This window comes from Aptenodytes forsteri, unplaced genomic scaffold (genome assembly GCF_000699145.1).
Source record: "Aptenodytes forsteri isolate BGI_AS27 unplaced genomic scaffold, ASM69914v1 Scaffold81, whole genome shotgun sequence".
In the NCBI taxonomy this organism is placed as follows: Eukaryota; Metazoa; Chordata; class Aves; order Sphenisciformes; family Spheniscidae; genus Aptenodytes; species Aptenodytes forsteri.
Window position 1 is genome coordinate 5,715,173 of NW_008795259.1, and position 18,598 is coordinate 5,733,770.

Here is an 18,598-nt window from a genome sequence, read left to right on the forward strand (position 1 = left end):
CCCCCGTAACTCGCACTGGGATCTGGAGATTATGAAAGGGATTGCTTCCCTCCACATTTAATGGGGTACTGTGTTTTGGCCTTCTTGTCCCATTGCTAAGCCCAGACCCCGTTATATTCTAATCAGAGGATGAGATGTTAGCAGCGTGAGGAAATGGGGTGCTTGCAGCATCCAGAAGCCGTGAGCCCCTTTTAATTCCATTTCACTTGAGTGCCAAGTGCTGGGGCACCAGTGTGAAGACTGTAGATCAAGGTCTTTCTGTCACGCTGGTGCAATGTAGCTAAAGCTTTGAGGGGATTTGAAGAATAAGGGTTTAAAGATCCAGTCGTGTGTAGTAGTTTTCTTTTAAACTAAAAATGGGCGAAGGATGGAATCGGGGATATATCGGTACAGAGCCTCAAGAATGTTCCTGGAGCAGAAAAATCCCTGCTTCTGAGCAGTAAAAGGGTGAAGCTGTTTGCCTCTTCGGTTGGTTTTACAGCTAGTTTGATGATTTGTCCTGCACTGCCTTCTGGAAGTTTTGTCTGCATGCTCATTTTGTCAAAGTTCATTGGTTTATTATATGGAGGGGAAAAGACCCCAAATCTCCTTTCACTGAAAAATGGGACCAAAGGGTTAGCTTTAGGAATGCTAGCACCATCTCCCATGGGAACTGTAATTAGCATGCTTTGTTTTCTCATTCTTTCCTCGGGGCTTGGCTTTATGGCTGGCTTCCATTTCCTCTTTTCATGTTGAGTTGCCATTGTGGTTATGGGAGACATAATCTAGCTGGGAAACCTGATCTGTGTTGGAGAATGGGAACATGGGTCATCCCATATGCAAGTACCTTGAGTTGGTGTGGGCGGCATTTCACAGTTCTGTGAACGGGTTGCCAAATTTCCATTGTTTAGTAGAAAGGCAACACTTCCCTTAGCAGAGGTGACATAGCTGTTCATTTCACTTCATTCATAAGGTGTTCATTTGAAACCCTAGATTTCCAATAAAACTCACTTTTGTCTAATTTTATTTTAAATCAGCATCTTGGCTTAATTTGCAAGCATAAAATACCATTTTTTTTAGGGGCTTGCCTTGCAGTAATGTGTGATACTAGAATACTGGAATTTGTTGTAAGTTCGAAGTACAGCAAGTTGGAGATGGTGATTTGATTTGCCTGAGGAGATTTCTCTTGCTGGTCTGTCATAAATACTTCTGAAGTGTGGAATGGAGCTAGACTGGGAATGGGAATAAAGTACACTTCAGATTTTACTTTCTGAAGTAGATTCCCTTCTTAAAATAGAAATCAACAGAAATACTGGAGTTGTGTTTATTGCACAGACTGATACATAGCCTGTGGAGTAGGAAATATGTCAGTGTATGAAGTTTAAGCATGTCTAGAAGACAGAAGCTGGTCAGTAACAGCAAATTGGTGAGAATTCGGTGAAGTTGTATTGCAGTGAGCTATTTTTACAAGGACACTGTTGCTACTGTTATGGTTGGCTAATTAGCAGCCCCGCTTCAGAACCCCCCCCCGACCCTTTGAAGTCTTCAAGTGTACAGAAACTTGTTCTTTTTATTCTCTCAATTTCACGATGTCTTCTGCCTTTCAGCTTGCAACCTCTTGCAAGCTGCCACTCTCCCTGTTTATGTGACTTCCACAGAAAACACAAGTAATAGCAGGGAATAGAAAGGGAATTTTAGAATAGATCAGGAAATCTAGGGCTTGTCAGGATGATTTTGAGGTGGTCTTAAAAATCCAGCGGTTGCCTTTTTTTGAAAGCTTTTGCTGAATGTTTTGAGATTTAGCCTCCTTTTTTATCTAAAGGTCAGGAAGAGTGAGGCTTTCCTCTCAGACAGAGCATGTCACATACATCGGCATTTGGTGGAAGCAGGACGGCTTGTGGGATGACCTGTGCTCCAGTGGAAGGATTTCTGGGCAAGTCTGGCCCAAATCTGCGCTAGAGAACAGTTACCGTGAAAGAGGCTTCGCCCAGGTCAGTGGAACTGCTTCATATGGGGGCGTCACTGGCACAAAGAAATGCTTGCAGGACTGGACCCAGGATGGTTTTTGCAGCTCTGAAGAAATGAGGCTTTAAAGAAATTGTTTATCCACCTGCAAAGTCCTTGTGATATATATTTTTTTAACACGTATATAAATTTAGAATTATTTTCATACGTAAAATAAATGAGTTCATGCTATCATACTGGTGTTCCTGAACAACCTTGCAAAAGGGCAAGGTAAGCTGGTGAAAAGGATTTTGATAAGGAAGTGTGTATTTTAAGAAGATACTGTGCCCATGTTCAAAAACAGTTTTGGGAAAAAACCTCACACTGACTTCCCTCTTGGAGTCCTGATTTACAGTCCAGGTCTTCTCCCTTCTGATGCAGCCACAACCCTGACACAAGAAGGTGTGAGATAGAGGGCTGCTTGTGGTCTTACCTCGGTAATGAGGAATTATTTAAAGAAAGATTACAATTCTGTGACGTGTTTGCTTTCTTCCTTATGTCCACTTGTTTGGAGTCAGCATGACCCAAAAATGGGTAGTGGTGTTTGGTGAAGGGCAGTGGAAACATGTCCCCATGACTATGGGAACTTTGCTGTTGTAGTCCTTGGAGGAGCTACAGAAAAAAACCCTTCATATTTTGGGGAACCCGACTCATTTTCTCCAATGTTTGAGTTACATTCCTGTGCTACTGCTTCCTCTGCTGCCTGAAACTCCTCTATGTAGTCCATTGGACAAACTCTTATCTCTTTATGTTAATGGGTGGTTATGAAACAAGAACAAAAGAATTAAAGATCATGCACTGGCAATTTAATGAAGTGATAAGAATCTACAGCTTTGTCCTTTAATAAGATTATAAAACTGTTGCTTTTTCAAATGAAGAGAGACACAGAGGTGGCTGTAACATGTACATGTGCAATTTTAAATCAGGATATCATTCTGAGTTGAAATTTTTCAGTTCTCTCCTTTAAAGGTCTCATTTTCCAGCATTTGTGCCCATTTTTTTAATGTAATTTTAAACAATATACAATAGCATTTTTCCATCAGCAAAGGCCTGTGCATTTCGGTGACCTTCACTGCTTTCTTTAGAGGGGTTACACAATCAGACATAAGGGAAGGAAAATATTAATGATTTTTTTTGTTTTGTTTTGTTTTTTAAAAAAGGTCTTCAGCTTATGCCTGTATACTTATGGTTGTACTACTCACATTTAGAGCACCTGTGTTTTGCACCTGCACTCTTATTTTGAGGAGCCTGAAAGTCTACTTGCAAAATCTGAGCTCATTTGCGAAAATCAAGCTAAAAAGAAAATATAGGTGGATAGACAGATCGTCTTTAAAGCAAGAAGCTTTCGTTCTAATGTTCCTTCCCTCTTTGGTCCCCCACCTCCATTAAATATACGATATTTTCTTCTAAATTTAAATTCAGAACTTACAAAGGGATTGACCCTTTCCATAGCTATTGACTAGTCAGTGCTGGAGAATTTTGCATGCCTTTCTGAACCCACTTACAAGCACTTGCCTACATTTTGCTGCTTGGGAACATTAAAGCTCTTGAGTCCACACTAAATGCAGTCTCCTCTATCAAGAGAGGTTGCTCATTAGAGAAGGCGGTTTGTTGTTCCAAATAGCGAGGAGAATAACGAAGCCTGGCTACCCCTTAGTTCTGCCTTCTGATCAGGTGGGTGGAATATCAGGGAGACCATGCATCTGTTCAGGGAGATCATGGAAACAGGAGATCCAAATAAGTTCTTACAGCAACAGCTGTGCAACTTGCTAACTTGGAAATATTTTTGATGTCTCATGATAATCAGCAGACAGTTACACGCTTCATTGCTGCTCAGTGTTACGGGTTACAGTTATGCTTCATGACTTGCTTTTCCACGTGTGACTATTTTATGAACCAAATCCACGTTGGGATAGCAGCTAGGAAGGCAGAGTAAGAAAGAACAGTTGCCCTGTTACTCTTTCCATGCCATCAGCCATCTTTGTGTATTAAAAGATACTTGTTCTAAAAACATGTATTGAGCAAACTTTTGTGCAGTACGTGTAGTACATAAACCTTCAGCTGAATTGTGCCTCTTTCAGTGGATGACGTTAGTGAACCATTAAGAAAAAAGGTATGTGTTTATTGCTTGTGAGGAAATGAGTTCGGAATTCTAGATATAAATTGTTTTCCTAAAACATAATGGATATCATGTGGCATTGATTGTGAACCCCCTTCTGCAAGAAGGGCACACTGCCTGGTTTTGTTTGGTTTGTGTGTTGCTCATATCCACAGAGATGACCTTAAACTTTTCCAGTTTTGTGTCTATTTATATTTGGGGTCAATTCGAGGGGGGGAAATGCCAGTGATCCACTGACATATACAAGAGAGGAAAGGAAATTACTTTCTGACAGATCTTTTTTGCTCTTTCCACATGGGCAGATGGATCCCATGGTACAGGTTTGCCTTTAAGGAGAGTTTAAGCAGTAAATACTTATGCTTTTAGCAAGAGGGCTGGTTATTTTCTGTATTTGTATAGCTTTTAAGTAATTCATAAAGACTTCTGATAAAAATGCAGGCTTTTTTCCACCTTCAGTGTTTTAAACTCTAAACTTTTCCAGGGGAAAATAATGTGGGAATTGCATCTTTGTCAACTGAGCCAATTCATTACCTCTCTAAATGTTGACTGCTATGCTTGATGCCTGGAGTTGGACAGAACAACTGGCTTCTATAGCTTTTCTTTAAAATTTCATTGTCTAAGAGAATAGCAACAATCTTCCTAGATTTAAGCGTACCTCGTCCTATCTCCCCCAAGTTGCACAGTGTTTTAAAGGGCCTCATTTTGAAGACCGAAAGATTGGGAGGGTTTCCAGCAGGAGCAAAACAAGCAATTGCTCTTACAGTTGGATGAGAGTTGCAAAGACCAGGTGAGCCACAGCTCTTTGAGGTGGATTTATTTCTTCTGGCTGAAGAGACTACTATACAGAGGCTTTCCTGACAGTCAGTGTTTGACTGGAAGAAGTGCAGGTTTGACTGACTTTGCTGCGGGAGGAGCACGAGTGTTGGGGTGAGGCAGAAGGCTCAGAGGAGGGTGGGAGTCTTCACCGCGCCTCAAGGAACCATCTGTAGTGATGCTTTCTAGCCATGCAGGTGAACACTGTAGCTGTTATGTATGTGTAGGGCACAGCTAAAAATAAAACGGAAGGAAAACTGGTTTCCTAATCGTTAGGGTTTGTTTCTTGTTGTTGCTGCTGTCTTAAAGCAATAAAAGCCAGCATTATTTCAGCTATATCCCAGCTTGCTGCTTGTTTGGAGGAGTGTAGGAGAGTGGTGGGAGGCAGTAAGACGCTGCCACCTCTCCATGCACAACGTGGGAAAGCAACTCTACCTGCCCTGTGGGAGCTCTCCCCACAGTCAGGGAGTAAGTAATGAGCTCAGCACTTTGGGTGCGCTGGTACCCTACTCTCTTTTAGAAAGGACTGCGTGAGGTGCACCTCACCTTGCTGATGCATCCCATCCAGCGCCAGGATAATCTTACGGTGCTAAAAGATGGGACTGGCAGCATTTGTCCCTGCTGTTTGGGAGTGGGAAAGTGGAGACGGTCATCCTAAACCAAACCAAACCAAACGAAACCTCCTGAAGGGTGCTAAAGCAAGCTAGTGGGACAGCCAAGCAGAACTGGCTTTCTTGGTCCTGCAAGCCCTGGTGCTTAATGCTTTATATTCTGGAGTGCCACCTGCTGGCACTTGCTCTCTTTGCTCTCTCTTTTCTAGAGGCAGCTGCTCTAGATGAGAGCTTAGAGCAAAGAGCATGGATGTTAGTAACAATAAAAGTACTAATTATTTGTATTGATCATTACATTATTGTTTTGATTGTCATTGCACTTAAGGACCCTGTTTATTGCCGAAGATCTCACTCTGGCAGGTGTTCTGCAAACTCATTGTGAAAGAAACTGGCAGACGCTTCACTGCTTAAAAAATACAGAGCACAGTATGAAGGACTGGTTTAAAGTATAAGAAAGGATTTTTCCAATCCATGCTGTCATTTGGCAAAATGTAAAGTATTTTTTTTTCTTTCTGTCTTGATTTAGTAAAATATTTCGATCATTTCTGTGGTGGCAAAAAAACAAAATTACTTTTCATAACTGTGTATATTTGCTTTTTAAAGCAGTAACCATTAAAGTGAAAGACACCTGACAGTGAAGTCACTTAAGCAAACATTAGGAAAACACTGACCCAACTCTAAAATGTAACAGTGATGTCAGTAAACTAAACAATTCTGAAAACCTTTTCGCTGGAAAGCAGGGGAACATGGCAGTTTGTGGCACAATGCAAATCTGGGTCCAGAGCTGAAATTTTTTTTCATCCTAGTTGAGAACTTGTTTTGGCAGTAGAAAAGAGGTATTTTTTGAATCTGTTTTGTAACATTGATTTTTCTGTCCGTGGGCCAAATCCTCAATGGGCGTAAGTCAGTGTGGTTCCTTGGCATCGATTTGGTTGTGTGCATTGACGTTTCCTGTGTTCGGTGCACCACTGTAAGGCACACAGATATAATACTACAACAAAAATGGAATAAAGACCTTAACTGAGTGGAATCTGGTCAGATCCTGCATAGATGCATAAAGCTGTGTGCATGCACACCGTGTCATCTTAGATCATCTCTTCCAATGCAACACTTTCTAGAGTGGCCAAACATGGACTTTTGGCCCTTTTCCCTTTCTTTTGGTAGTCCCACCTCTTTGGTTCCTAGCTGCTATTCTGTGTGATGCTACATGGAATACATGTTGGAAATAAGTGGTGAAGCTTATCTGATGTAAGTCTTCAAAAGCGATTAATGACTTTGGTATGTACTCTTGAGACCCTTGGGATGAATGTGACTTCTGTTTAGAAAGCCCTGAACCACCTGCCCTTTCGAAGTAAGATCCTTTAGATCCTTAGCAAAAAACACCTGTAAAAACCAGCAATCCTGTCAACCACATAGTCTTCTTCAGCCTTTGATCACATCATGAAATGTGACTTGTCTGTTGAAAATGCCCCACATTGTGATTTTTTTTTTAAGCCAACAACTAAAAAAAGCTGAATAACAATCGTTGTAAACATGCTGCTATGAAACTACTGCTGATAGTTGGAATGTATTTATCTCATTTGCTTTTGCTAGGCTGGGAAAGAAAAAGAAATCATGGTGTATTGCTAGACTTAAGGTTCCACATTCAGCAGTAGAGCAATGTGAGTAAGAGAGACTTCTGGCTCACTCTGTGGCTGACCACATCAGAAGAAAAATTGTTGCGGAGTCAGTACAAAAAGCTTTGTTTGCCCTTTGCATTACCTTTTTATAAATTTCTTTTTCTAAAAGAAAATAGTCAAATTGAAATGAAAGTTGAAATGAGCTGACATTTTAATGGAAATGACCATTTTTGCCTAAGGAGAAAGTATTTGCTTAATTTGATCTGAAACTGCCAATGAATTTGTTCACCTCAGAACTACATTTCTTTAGTTAGCTCTAACTCGGATGCAGAAATCATGAGACTGGCTTGCAAGACAGAGACTGAAGTTTAGGGGGTTCTGCCTAACTGGGATTTGGGGCTTCTGAAGTTCATGTTTTCAGGCTTTTCTTCAGAAAAATGGGGCTAGCAGCTTTCTTTTTACTGAGTACTGAATTGATTGTCCATAATCCTGTGAGCCTAGGACTCACTGTGACCGTATACTATCAGGATTGCAATGAAGTTTTGAGCATTAGCAGTATTATGCTAGTTACCTTTTTTAAGTTTGTTCTGCTGTTACATTGCAAGGGCTGCAGAACTAGGCCCAAAATTGAGAGGTAAAGCAGTTTGCTTCATTTTGATTGTTTTGCTCTAATGTAGCGTAACACAGTCCTTTCCGAGCATTTGCACTCCTTCATACAGCAAAAATGCTGTATACTGTTAGTTAAGTGCTGCCAAACGGAGGGTATTTTCACACAAGGATGTTTCAAAAGCAGAAGTATGATGAGTGATGTCTGGCCCGAACTTTGAAACTCACTGTAAAGAATGAAATACAACCTGACAAAGCTTGGCAGGTCTGATAAACTTCTTGCAGCCACAGAAGGTGAGTGACTCTTGGAATCGAATGCTGTCTCTGTGAAGGAAAGCAACAGCAGATTTCCCATAATATGGGCAAGAATAGTTTATCTTCCTGTGCCTGAGCATTTGAGCAGCCAATTGCCGGTCCCCATCACAGCGTGGCTGCCGGAGCAGAGGCTAGCAGCTCTGCAGCTTTGAGCTCAGTCTCCCGGAGCTGTAAATTATCTCAGCCCACTGGAGAGGGTTGTGGTGGTGCTAACCTGAGTTGCTAACCTGAGTTATGGTCGTCGCCCTTGAGAACACCGCATTGCTTAGCTGCGAGACTTCTTTTGTCTGCAAACGGTGTTGGTTCATATGAAGGAGAGACTCAGTGCAAATCCCCTCACTCTGTTCTAGGCTTCATCCTAGAAGTCCATCCATGGGAGTCTTCTCCTTTCTCTCATGGGCATGCCCATGTCTGTGGGCATGAAGGAGGGAGCTGCGAGCCTTTCCTGGTGTCAGTTTGTTGTCTCACCACTAGTCTGAAATTTTTGCTGGTGGTACTGGGGCTTCAAGTCATGATGTGGAGCTGGTCAGCTTAGTTCATGTGCAACCAATTGGTTTAGTTGCAGCTGTTTTGGGAAGGTTGTGTTGTGTTACCTCAGGTTGCATGTTTTCAGGGTGGCGCAGGGGAAGCAAAGGCACCTGCACTTGGAGATTACCTTAATCTGCCTGTGGCTGCTGACACTGGGTACTGTGTTGGTTGTGTTAGTGGATAGTGTGTTAAGTATGTAAATGTGCAACTGACCTCAGGAGCATGTGTTATCCCATTAACTTCCGCGGCTAATGTCAGGCCATGCGCTTCATAACTTGTCTGAACTGGAGCTTGTGGAGTGTTTATAGTCACGGGTAGAAACATGTGGTTTAGAAAAGTAATGGAAGAAATTATTTATCCAGTATAGCCTGCTAAATCTCCTTTGGAGGATTTTAGTGGTGTAAAGACAGGGAGGTAAATCACGAAATAGGAAGTCATCAATATGTATGCAGTTCAGGCTTGGTCTAACTTTGCTTGTGATCCATATTTCCAGCCAGAGTTGGACTGTTCCCAAAATTCAGGAGGTGAGGGTGGTATTAATATTACTAGCTGACAGTGTTACAGGGTGAATGATTAGTTTCCAATAAGAAAGGAGCTTTTGGACCGGTTCCAGTTCCTTTTGGTGTAGTCTGCAAACCAGAATGACCAGTGCCGTGACCTGCAGTAGCTGTAGCGCTTACCAGAGACTGAAAATGCATGAAGATCACGATTTGTCTGCATTAGGAAATGACATAGCAGTTGACCTTGAGGAGGCATATTAGTTGTCTATCTTCCACTCTGTTGTGAAGATAAGCTCTTGGAAGTGGTTCTTCTGTGTTAGGACTTCTGTTACACCTTTTCTCTTGATAAACAGGGGACTTTACTCCCTTGTGCTGCCCACTTCAGGAGAAAGGTAAAAAGATTAAAAAAGCTCCCCCCCGCCCCCCAATCTCCTTCAAACATTTTTGTACTTCTTTATGGTCTATGAAAGAAGAGAATTTCCTTACTTATGTGGCTTCTAAAAAAATATTTTCCAATTTCTTAATCCCATCTACTTCAGTGTAAAAGGATGAATTATTTTGATTCCCCTAGGTCTGTTGCTTTTTTTTCCTTCTGAAGCAAAAAAAAGAAACAACCCCTTCCCACACCCAAACAAAACAAACCCCAAACCATCCCAGCCCTTGAGAGCAGCCGTGTGCAGGTAGCTGTTCAGTGATGTGGGTCTCAGAATCACATCCTCAGGAAGCCGTGCTGGGTGAGTGCAGAGTGCAGAGCATGTTAAGCAGGCGGGGTCTACAAGGTGAGAGTGCAGAGCAGAGTTGCAACGATTAAAACTCTCATTTGAAGGACTTATGTTTCCTGAGGTAAGTGTGAAATTGAGTTTTCAGTTTTTGCATTGTATAGGCAATGCATGAACGTGTGAGTATCGATTCCTTTCTCTCCTCCTCTGTTTGAGCCCACAGGCAGGTAGGTTTTGACCTAGCTTTATCAAAACCCACTCAATGACCTCAGAGAGCTGTAACACTCTCCTGTAATTATAGGCTGGTGTCTTAATACACTAATTCAAGCTGATTCCCACTCAAATTACCCACTGACCTGTATCAGTGAGAAACATCTGCATTTGAGCTTTATTTAAAATTACTTTTTTTTTTTTTTTGGATGGTGTATTTTGTAAGTCTAATAATACCAAATCCTTGGGGGAGGGAGGGAAGAATCTTTTAATTAAGTTTCTCTTCAGGTATCAGGCAAATTCTATCAATGGCAGATGAAGCATAAAGCTCTAATGGGAGAGCAAAATTTGTCATTGAAGTGATCAGGTGCTTCATGCTTCTCTCCCTCTCAGCATTTTGAATGCCACAGAATTATGTCATGTTGCCATAAATGAAAATCTCTTAAAAAGAAGATGTTGCATTGCATTTAAAAGCTGTTACTGAGAGTGAGTTTAATGCCCATAGCTTTACTCTGCTTGGGCAAAGCTCCTCCTGTAAGGTTGCGGGATTTTGGCCTTAGTGACTTAACTTGTGACCTCACTTGTAAGTTAGGGAAGCAACTTCTAAATCTGTCTTTGCCAACCACCCGCTCCTTATGTCCTGGTCATAAATATCTAGCAGTGCTGCTTTTATTCAGGGGGTGAGGGATAGATTTATTTTCATGCCACCCCTGTTCCTCTTGATGTCAGCTTGAATGGCAAATGGGTCTCTCACTTGGTAGTAGAAAAACCTGGCTTTTAATTCCTCTCACCCTGGGGTTTAGGAGTGAGTCAGGCATAATTAAGAGCAGCCAACAAAACTGAAGAAGTGCTAATGGCCCTGCAAGTGTTGTGCTCAGAGTGGGCTGTAGAAACAAGCACCATCCCTTGGATGCTTTGAATGCTGGAGATTTTGTTTATTTGCAAATTGGGAGGAACCTTTTAATATCCTGTGCTGGGAAATTTTCATTTGGCATGCCTTAGGACCACAGTCAGGTCTCCCACCCTGTCAGTGCACCCCTCATGCGGGAAGAGAAACGCTAGGACTTACGGACAGCAGAAGTGGTGAGGAGCACCTTCACACTCCTTCTAGCAGGGCAGAGCTGCACCTGTGCTCTGCCAGGCTGGAGGGAGCCTGGGAGATTTAGGGAACCATAGCTCTGGGGCAGTTTGACAAGTGACCTTGTAAGAAACCTGCAGAGGTGTCGGAGTTGGGCTGGTGAGGAGCAGGACAGGCTCCCATAGCCTGGGCTCCAGGACCACCTGCACGGAGGGCTGCCAAGGGGCTGGGTGGGCAGGAAAGCTGTCTACTTTCTGTCTCTGCCTGTCTGAAACAGGCACATTTCTGTGGAATATTTTGATTTCAAATAGTGTTTCTCACTGGTAAAGCAACTCATGTGAAAACTGGCTGATGAGCGTAGCTGTACTGTTTTGAGTCAGCAGTAAGAAACTGTACCCGTCGTTTGCTGACCAGGCATGTTGCAGGTGATTAGTATTGTTTGCTCTTGGAACAAAGTGCAGCTTATCCTGGTCATATTTGACCAAAATAAGGTCTTTGGAGCCAGGGAATGTGGATGTGTCAAAGTTTGCAGATAAAAGGAGGGAGCAGTGCAGCTGGTGATGTGAGATGGAACAACGAGCAGCATGTGAGTCTCTCTCTGTTTTCTATAAACACCGAAGATTGGTGTTTTCCCCTGATCTGTTTTTGCTCTGAAACCATAAACTTCTACATCTAGTTACATTCCTGTGGGTGACCTTTCTGCCTCTGTCTCCGGTTGCTAGGGCTGGCTCGTGACAATTTCGAAGGTAAATGCTATGGGATGATACCTTGCAACTAGACTCCTCTTCCATGATCCACCTCCGATTGCTCAGCTGCCAGAGAGGCAGGACAACTGCTGTCCTGTTTGATCTGTGCCGTTGAGATCATCCAGACCAGATTCTCTCCCCATCAGCATGGATCCCCTGGTGCTGGTTCATAGGTTGTAGGCTCATATATCATAGTTTCACTCAGCTTTATTTTTTGTGGCTTTATGTGTCCGGGAGTGTGTACACCCGATTCTCATCTTGGCAAGGGCTGGACTAAAGCTAAAGGAACAGCGCCAGCTTGCACTGGCTAAGGATTTGGCCAAATTAAAACACTTCTGTTCCACAATATTTCTGTGCGGTTGTGAGTAACTAAATGGAAAGGATGGTGGGTGTAGGCTGCCTGGCTTAGAGGAAGGTGCCTGGAAAACAGGTAATTCTGAAGAGAAGAATGGATTAACTTTGTAATCTTACTGTTAGCTTTATGTCCCTCAAAATGCATATAGTCTCTCAGTTGTATGTATAGTCTCTCAGTCTCTCATGGTGGATGAACTGTGTCCGTGGAGATACTTTAACTTCTGGATCACAGGCTCTCATGATTTTCATGGTCTGTGGAAAAGCTGGTATGTTCAATGAAAGCCACAAAAATCTCAGGTATACCATGGAGATGCTGCCAGCTGGAAGAGACGGGGAGAAACGGGTGGTTTTCTGAACTTTGTTGATTCTCTGTTGCAAAAAAGAATCTGTCCAGAATCTGTCACCTCTGCCTGGTGGCTCATGAGGTGAAAAGTGGAGCTGTGATGAAGTTGTCCAGGAGCTTTGAGGCAACCTGGGTGGTGCTTGCATGACCTTGGACCAACTGCTTCGTCTCTCAGCACTTCTTTTCTTAGATGATTAAAGGATATAATGATGATAATACTTCTCCCTTAATAAGGGTATTGTGATGAATAAATTAATTAATCGTTGTGCTGTTCTCAGTTACTATGGTAATTAACGCTACAGAACAGCCTAAAAATAAATAGGATCATTTAGTGAAGGATATCCAGGGAAAATCAAGTAGTACGTCCTGGGCATTTGTAACAGCCCCAGTGTGTTTTGTCCAAACATGAATTTGTTGAAAACATACACGGATGCTGAATTTTGTAGCAGAAATGCTTCCAAATACTAAATATGTTCCTTCTTCCTCACTATCAGTTTGAAGCGACTCTAGCACACATTTCCTTCCGTATCTGTGGGCAGATGATTCTTGCAATTAGTTCCCCTGCTGAGAACAGTACTCCCTCCTCACCCCCATCTCCTTTCCAGCCTAAGGGCACCTGAAATGAGTGCATCTTTCTTCATCATAAATCATACATACTCAGTAATACTGTCAAAGAATTCTTAATGTGTTTGGGGAGTTTACGTAATGAACCTTCCTTGAGAAAGGTGAAGTATTGTCAATGCCTTGCTGAAAGTCTGTTATTAACCTTGCCATACAGCAAGTAGAGCATGCCTAAATATGTGCATAAGTCTGTGCAAAGTTTTTGAGGCTTTCTTTCAGTGATCAGCTAACAACATCAGCATGCCCTGAAGCCAGTCTTTAAATATGTGATATGGTGTTTAATCTTCTGTGAATTGTATTAGATTCCACAGGCATCATTAAAGTATATTTTTGGGGCTTTCAAGTTAATATAATTTTGGGCCCTAATAAGTTAGGAAGCATATGTGAAGATAGTTCTGAGTTCTTCCGTGGAGGTAGCACCCCTTCAAGGCTTTGGTTTCCATTGCTTAGTATCACTGAGGCTGTCCTTACATAGAAAAAATATTACGTCAATAGGCAAGGATTTGCCATTACTCTGTTCTCTGACTTGTCCAACTCCGGTCATGGATGTTCAATGTCTTTCTTTGCACTGGGTTCCAAAAATAGCTGTCTCTTCTGACCTGGCCAGTTGGGGGCCACTTTATAGTCAGGGTTTGTGCAGAGCTTTCTCTGCAGCAACCCTGTGCTTTCTTCTTCCTCTCGCTGTCTGTAGCTGTGCTATGCTAGCTGCAGCAATCCTCATCTGTTCACCTCCTGCAGCACCTCCCTACGTTGTGCTCGGAAGCTAGAACTGCAAGAGAGCAACAAATGCCCCTTCCCCCTTCTTCTCAGGGAGTGGGAAGCTGATGCCTTGGCATTCCTGGCCCCCTGCTCACCCAAAAAAAGGGAGCTTGGGGCTCTGCTGTGGCCTCCGACAAGGTACTGGCAGAACAGATAGCATGACTGACAAACAGCCGAAATACCTGTTTTATTCTCCAGACCTTTATTGCTCTTGAGTCACATCATCATTTCTCAAATCTTAAAAACTCTTGGCTCGTGCAGAGGGCAGCCCAAATCTGCAAGGAGGACCTTTGGGCTGTGCCATTGACTGTACTTTGATCAGCCACCTGGCTGTACTTTGATCTTCTGCTGCAGGGGTCATCAGCTTTGCAGGTTTCTCCCTGGGTCTCTGTAAACACTTGCGAATCTCTCGTCTCACCAGCCAGCAGCAGCCCTGTGGATGCTGGGCAGACCCATGGCAAGGGGAAGAGGGTGCAGGGGAGGCAGAGAGGTCTCCTGATGCTTCTTTGCAAAACCTTTCTCTTCTCACTTTCCTTGCTCCTGCTGCACCTTTCTGACACCTGATTTTTGGAGCTTGTGGATTTTCATACCCAGTTAGTTTTTATTTGTGTTACTAGTTAGATCTCGGCCCCGGAGAGCTTCCAGTTGCTGTCAGGTTTGTGCCAGGCAGGGTCACCACTCGCAGTTGCCTCTGTCCGTGTGTATGGTTTCACTGTCATAGTCCCCAGCCCTCCCTTCCACATGTGTGCTCCTATCCACACATATATATACACTGTCTCTCTTGCGGAGACCTATAGATATCCCTGACAGTCTTTTCTGATTCCCACCCCCCGTTTTCCTGTCAACAGTCCCCTTGCCCGCCTTGGGCATCACTGGGCGACAAGAGCGAATAATGACAAAACAATGTTTTTGGCTGATGCTGACATCAGTCGTGCCCTCCCGTGCAGCCCAGCTGCCTCTTGGTCTTCATGCTCAAAACACTGAGAAGAGTCCAGTCTGAGTAAGCTTTGAGTGAGGTATTCACCTGTGATAGCTCAGTACCTCCAACTGGTATGGGGGTGTGTTGAGCACAAATTAGAGAGTTCAGTCCCCTGTCCAAGAGGAGGTCTGCTGCAGTATTAAATCTTGGCATAGTTATTAAAGTGAAGTGGTAGAAGAGTACTAAGAGAGCTCCCGTGGCTTTTTGCTTCCTAACCACGTACTGCAAAATGAATCAAATAAATATCATGCTGTTTAATTCTGACTGTAGGTGATGGCTTGACTTTCTTTTATCCCGAAACCGAGCTGTGGCAGAGTGCAGGAGGGTTGCGGGGCTTTCAGTATGGTTGGGAATAAAGTTACATTGCGCCCATGAAGCTACATGTGCAACCTTTGAACAAGGCAGTGTCAGCAAAGGCCAAGGGGTTAGATGGCTGTGGCTACTCTTTAACTTGTCTTTAGACATGTTTTGAAGGAATCATACTAACCTCTCTGCTTACCAGTTGTTACCGCTGATCTGTCAAAATATACCTCCAGTCATTATTTGAGACACTTTGGGAAAATGAGAAATGTCATAATTCGGTATAGGTATACACACAATGCAACCTTGTTACTTGAAATAATGTTTATAGTTCTTTCCCGGGGGGCGGGGAAGTGTAATTTCAAGACACACAGTTGCAGGTGACTGTTTCCTTGATTCAGCCCCAGGTCAAAATGGGGTTGTCACTATATTTACAGCCCCTACCTTAACCTTTTAATTTAGCTCTATTCTTTTCCTTTTTCTTCCTATAGATTGCACTAATGCTTTAAAACTTTGATCTCCTGGAGAAATGCTTCACAGCATTACTTAGCATTCAAACCAGCCGAGATCTTCTTGTTGGGATGGGTTTTATTCTTTTTCCTTAGGGCGCTGTTTACCTGGAGGTGACTTTTGTTTTATTCTTCAGTTCCGAATACCTCATCTCATTCTCTCCTAGCACTGATCTTCTACTGTAAGGATGTCACTGGGACAGGGATGAGGGGCTTGATAGTGCATGAGTATACAAGTCCTGGACAAGGATATGTGGTCAAAAAAGTGATCTTGATCCCAATCACATTCACATCAGTAGAAACTGGTTTACCTTTAGCACTGTAAGTGGAGAGAGATGGTTGTAGGTGACAGCTGAATGAGGTCAGAGAACTTCACCAGTCGGTTCACTGACATCCAAAATGCGGAGGGCAGAGCTTCTATGCAGAGATACTGATTTACATCTGCAGAAGGAGTACTTCCACCCTGTTTTTAAACATAAGCCTTACCTTCTGATTTTCCTGGCACTGGGGCTTTTTCTCATAATACTGCAGTATTGTTATACCTGGGGGTTTTTTGATAGATTTGCAGATACAGCAGATCAGAGTTGCGTCTTGTAATGTCTGAGCTCAGGTTTGGCTTGGGCAGTGCGTAACTGAAGATTTTGTATGGATACTTCTGTGCAAAATAGAAAACTGCAGGGTTGCTTGTGGCTGAAAACTGGACCTGATGGCTTCAGTGATTCCTTCCTGAGTTCCTATAACTAATTTCTAATCTGGCCTTTGTCTCTTAATGTTTTTCAGCCAGGAATTGCCTAGCATCGTGGATAGCTCTCTTCCATTTTTCTCTCTCAGCTGCACGCTAGTCTTTCAGTGACCCTTTCTGACAGTCTTCCTTTGTGCCTGCCTGTACCGTAGGGATGTGGAGATAGTAATGGGAAGGAGAGGATAAAGAAGATGAAACCTCTACTCATTTTCTTCCACTTTCCCTCGGTGCGGCTTGTGTGCGGGTGGGTGGTGAATGCATAGCCCCTTCTGCGGCAGTGTTAGGCTCCCTCTGCACACGGAGTATCTGTTAACGTCGTGTAATACGGCGCTGGGGCAGAGCAGGCGCTGCATGGACCCGTGCTGGCTTCATGCTGGCAGGGTCTCTCCCAGCAGTGGCCTCTGTGCCACGTTCAGGCAAAGCATCCCAAAAGTGCCGTTTGGGTGGCTGGCACATGCCATTTCCCCCTGCAGCCGTTGCCTGTGTTTCACAAGCTCCTGCCTTCGTAACTGCAGCCCCTGCTCCCTCCTGAGTCAGGGTTGTCACTGCGTGTTTGTTGAAGCGCCTTGTGAGCCAAAATCCACTGCTGTTACAAAATCAGCAGCAGGGCCAGTTCTGCCAATGTCGGTGATATCAGTCATTAGCATCTGAAGGGATGACGTGTATTTTATTTTCCCTATTCAAATACTGCCAGAAGCAGGGTATGGGACAGTGTGGTCCAGAGGGCTGTCCTGCATTGCAAACCCCGTGTCTATGCCTGCCTTCTCTTCTTGAACTACGTTATTTCTGTTTTACTGACGTCACCCATCGATTAGCGTGTTGCAACCTATTTGCTGTGATCCAGAGAGAAGAACAAGAAATAATTGTATGGAAAGGAAGAAGTCGTCCGACAGCTGTGGTCCTCAGGTGTTAACTCTATTTTGGGAATAACATTGCAGTAAGAGAAGATCAAAGGTCACCATGCAAATATTTTGGGGTTTTTTAATTGTATTCTCTGGATGCAAATTCAGGCTGACACTTCTTCAAATACAGCAAGGAAGGCAATGTAGAAAGTTGTAAAAAAGTCACCCCTTCATATTTATCATGTGTTGGAGTGACCAAAATCAAACAAAGCTAAATAACTCACTGTGAAAGTAAATACAGCTATCTTTTTTTGCATAGCTATAAGAAATAAGTGGGGAAATGCAAAGAATCCATTTATAATGAATAGTTTAGAACAAGGTTAGTAACAATTTGCCTTTAATTCAGTGCATTAACAGATTGTTTTCTGTGGTGTTCAGCGGTCCTGGGTCTAAACAGAGCCTTTTGTCTCGGGTGAAGTTTTCATCAGTGAGAAGGCTTTATGTTTCAGAGGGCCGTGTTCAACAAGCTGCTCGTGTAACCAGGCAAACAGTTAATTTGACTGAAAATGATGCCGTTCCTTTTTGTTGTGCGCAAATGTGGGTGTTTCAGTATAGTTACTCGGTTGCTCATTCATGCACAGGCATAAGTTCAGGAGCCTGTGGAAATGCATCCGTTTAAACATATTTTTTCTTTCCCCCACCTTTCACGCAGACTTAGCGGTTGAGCCAAATAGCTAAAAATCCTCAGGGGTTTAAAGGATTAAATGAGAACAATTGTTAAGGTGCAGGAAGGGCTGAAAAGTCCTGAAAATACGACAGGAGGTAGATGCTGAAAGACCTGCTTAGTGAACTACAGCCTCCCTTGTTACGGGTATAAATATAACTGTAAGCGGCAGACTGGTGGGTTGGTAGGGATTTTATAGCTGGGGGGAAAAAAAAGGGAGATGTAGTGATGGCTGACCTGAAGGTTTGCCGCTGGGCAGTTTGGTGAAGCCAGTGGGACGATGCTTTCTTTTTAAGGGTCACAAATTTGTTTATCCTGCCAGATTACAAGGTCAGCGCTAGTTTTCATTCCCCCTTAGCTGGACTCTTGTTCGCACTGGTTCCTGTAAGTAACCTGCTCCTTCACATTTTTCTGTTTGTCTCAGGTACTGAAAGGTTCAGGCCGGAGGTTTTCCTGCGCTCTCCATAGCCGCCGCCCGGCGCTGCCCTGAGGAGAAGAAGCGGCGGGAAGGCGGGTGCTGCCCCTTGGCTGCGGGGGGTGGGGGTGAGGCTCCTCACCAGGGCCGCTGTGCCTCCCTG